Here is a 3,187-nt window from a genome sequence, read left to right as displayed (position 1 = left end):
GCTGTCTCCTGGTCTATGAACAGATGCAGGCCTCAGTGTTGGCACGCGACTTCGTCTGTCTTGATAAGTATTGTAATAATCAAAACAGCAAGCATGGGACTTCCCTGGTGGACCAGTGCTTGAGAATCCGCCTGCAGTGCAGGGGACGTGAGTTCGATCCTAGGTGAGGGAACTAAGATCCCACATGCCGTGGGGCAACTGCACCCTCATGCCTTGACTAGAGAGTCCACACGCCACAGCAAAACATCCTATGATATAACATAGATCCCACACGCCGCAGCTAAGACCTGATACAGCCAAATCAATCAAATAGTTTTTTTTAAGTTTAAAAAACTACAACTCAGAAAAAAAAATAACCCAGCCAGTACCACTAAGTCCTTTGCATTCTCTTTGTATATCTTTTGGACAACTCTTCAGTTCAGTTCAGTCACTCAGTCGTGTCCGACTCTTTGCGACCCCATGGACTGCAGCACGCCAGGCCTCCCTGTCCATCACCAACTCTTGGAGTTTACTCAAACTCATGATGAGTCAGTGATGCCATCCCATCTCATCCTCTGTAGTCCCCTTCTCCTGCCCTCAATCTTTGCCAGCATCAACGTCTTTTCAAATGAGTCAGCTCTTTGCATTAGGTGGCCAAGGTATTGGAGTTTCAGCCTCAGCATTTGGACGACTCTAGGAGGCCAGTATTGTATAATTATTCCTATTTAACAAGTGAGGAAATTGAAGGTCAGAGAGGGAAAGTGACTTGCCTAAGGTCACACAGCTGTCAAGTCAAGATTTGAACCCAGTCAGGTTCCAGAGTCACAGTCTTAAAAAAAAAAAAAAAATCTGTGCTTTCAAATTCTACTCCTTCAGGTACTACTCTTCTGATTTTTTTTTTTTTTTGCCTTCCTCTTCTTACCACCTGTCTTGTTACTTATCATTTTTGTTTAAATAGATAGCATTGTGTGCTTAAATGCATTGATTTGTAAGTAAAACTTGATAACACTACAGGATATGGAAAACTGGCATCCTATGCCAGATAGGAAGCAGTCATTTAAGTAAATATAACTTACAGAAGGCCAAGCACTGAATTATCAGCAGATACCACTGCTTGCTTAAGCTTTAGCCTGCAGCCTGCTCACTCTTTGATGAAATGGATCATTAGCAAGTGTTGGAGGGGGGTCTGAAAGAAGTGCTTGCCCAAACTGAGCTGTTGCTCCCTGATTTAATCAAAGAAGAGTGAAAAGAGGGTTCTTTTCTTGTATCTGATTCAGTCCTGGGTTCAAGTTCCACCTAGCATCATCTCTGCCACTACAAATGGCTCATGCCCTATGCTGTAAATCTATACCAGGCAGTGAGTCCTGTATCAACAAGCAGCTTTGACCGATGTTATGAATCATTAATCTCTGCAGGAAGCCTGGGGAAGGTGTTGCCATGGATATCTTCCTGGAGGAGAGGGTATTTGAAGGGGGCCTTGAAGGTTGAAGTGGGAGCTTACTTGGTGGTGAATGAGGGAGATGGCATTCCAGGCAGAGCAAACAGCAGGGTCCCTGCTACCCTACGTGGCACCTTCGTGCGAATGATAAAAAGATACTTCTTCCTCAAGACATTTGACTGCTGGGACTTCCGTTGTGGTCCAGTGGTTAAGAATCCATCTTGCAATGCAGGGGACGTGGGTTTGATCCCTGGCTGGGGAACTATGATCCCACACACCATAGAACAACTAAACCTGTGGACCACAACTAGGGAGCCCGTGTGTCCTAATGAAAAGATCCCACACGCTGCAACTAAGACCCAATGCAGCCAAATAAGACAAACAAAAGAAGACAGTTGACTGCCATCTGCCAGAAAGTATTGGTATAAATCTGTGATGTCTATGATGTCAGTACGGGACCCTTGTGCAGTGCCCAACCTGTACAGCTGTACTGGGCAGCCGTGGAGCACCATGGGCAAAGGCACAGAGGTGGAGAGAGCTTGTGGTGGGTCCAAGTGACGCCTATTAAAGTGGGAGGAGGAGCTTGGTGGTTGAGTGGGCGGAGGTCGGGGGTGAGAAGGGAATGCAGAGTGCGGCAGAAGAGGAAGCCGGAAAGAAAAGCGGGGCCTCATGACACACCACTCTGTGGTTTTGCTGAGCTTCAAAGCTGAAGATCTTCCCCTCTGGGACATGCATTTTCCTTCTTCCTCCCACCTTAGTTCTCCCACCCTCCATCTGACCAACCTGTTGTGTTTGAAGTCAGGGTGTCTTATCTCGGACCGGAAGGTAGGAGCCCTGGGTAGGAATCAGGAGATATGGTGTTAGTCCTGTTCTACTGCTAGGAGCTACCAAATGTTGGGCAAATCGCTTCTGTACCCAGGGACTCATTCTTGCCATCTGCAAAATGGCAGGTAAACAAGTCCATCCAGCCTCAAGATTCTGATGCTGGGACTCTGTGTTTCCAAAGTTCCCATGATTCTCAATGATTCTGCAATACGTCTCGAAGTGTCCATGGTCCTCGGAGGCCAGTATCAAGCTACATAGATGGCCATTCTCACTTCCCAAGGTGTGTGAGTACAGCTCTGAAACTCTGCTGCCGTGGGATTGTATGAGCCACGCAGACCCAACTCTCACATTTCTTCAGTGCTTAGACCTCATCAAAGGCAAGATGCCACATGATCTTATGATCGAAGAACGGCAAAGAGAAATACTATCCATTCGAACATAACAGTTCCTTTCGAATCACTTAGAACTGTTATTGCGTACTTATTGAAAGAACTACTTTAACCTTTTTATATTTATATATAAATATATTTAAATTTATTAATATTTAGGCAAAACTTTTTCAGCGTGTCAAGTTTGTGAATCCCATAAAAAGAAAACATGCTGGAAATCCATCAGTGAAGTGAGTCCTTAAGTTTCTTTGCATTTATAGTCTAAACTTCCAGATTGCTTTCCACTCAAAGCTGTAGATGTGTTTATTTTCTCACAGGTGTTATATTTAAAAAATGTGCACATTAGCATCGCTGATGCATAATATATACACTTGGCAAAAGCAGCTGAAAAAACTTGGAAGAAAAACTAATTATTTTATATTTAATTTGTTTTTATCAATATGTTTAACTTTTGCTATTGAATTTATGAGTAAACAAAATGTGGTAATAGAAAACAGAGAACCAATAAAAAGTACAAGCTAAAATAAGTAACAAGATAAAATGAAACAAGGAAAAG

Source organism: Ovis aries, chromosome 17 (genome assembly GCF_016772045.2).
Source record: "Ovis aries strain OAR_USU_Benz2616 breed Rambouillet chromosome 17, ARS-UI_Ramb_v3.0, whole genome shotgun sequence".
Lineage (NCBI taxonomy): Eukaryota > Metazoa > Chordata > Mammalia > Artiodactyla > Bovidae > Ovis > Ovis aries.
This window is presented reverse-complemented; position numbering follows the sequence as displayed.